This window comes from Rhinoderma darwinii, chromosome 5, assembly GCF_050947455.1.
Source record: "Rhinoderma darwinii isolate aRhiDar2 chromosome 5, aRhiDar2.hap1, whole genome shotgun sequence".
Classification (NCBI taxonomy): domain Eukaryota; kingdom Metazoa; phylum Chordata; class Amphibia; order Anura; family Rhinodermatidae; genus Rhinoderma; species Rhinoderma darwinii.
The window spans coordinates 255,608,848-255,609,336 of NC_134691.1; positions in this window are offsets into that span (position 1 = coordinate 255,608,848).

Sequence of the window (489 nt, forward strand, 5' to 3'; positions counted from 1 at the left end):
CCGGGTCCTACCACCAATCACCCTGGAACTCTGGCTGGGCATGGGGATGCAGGTTGCTCCCGCTGCCCCCCCCACCGGGACCTACCACCAATCACCCTGGAACTCTAGCTGGGCATGGGGATGCAGGTTGCTCCCGCTGCCCCCCCACCGGGTCCTTCCAGCAATCACCCTGGAACTCTGGCTGGGCATGGGGATGTAGGTTTCTCCCGCTGCCCCCCACCGGGACCTACCACCAATCACCCTGGAACTCTGGCTGGGCATGGGGATGTAGGTTTCTCCCGCTGCCCCCCCCACCGGTACCTACCACCAATCACCCTGGAACTCTGGCTGGGCATGAGGATGCATGTTGCTCCCGCTGGCCCCCAACGGGACCTACCTGCAATCACCCTGGAACTCTGGCTGGGCATGGGGATGCAGGTTGCTCCCGCTGCCCCCCCCACCGGGACCTACCACCAATCACCCTGGAACTCTAGCTGGGCATGGGGATGC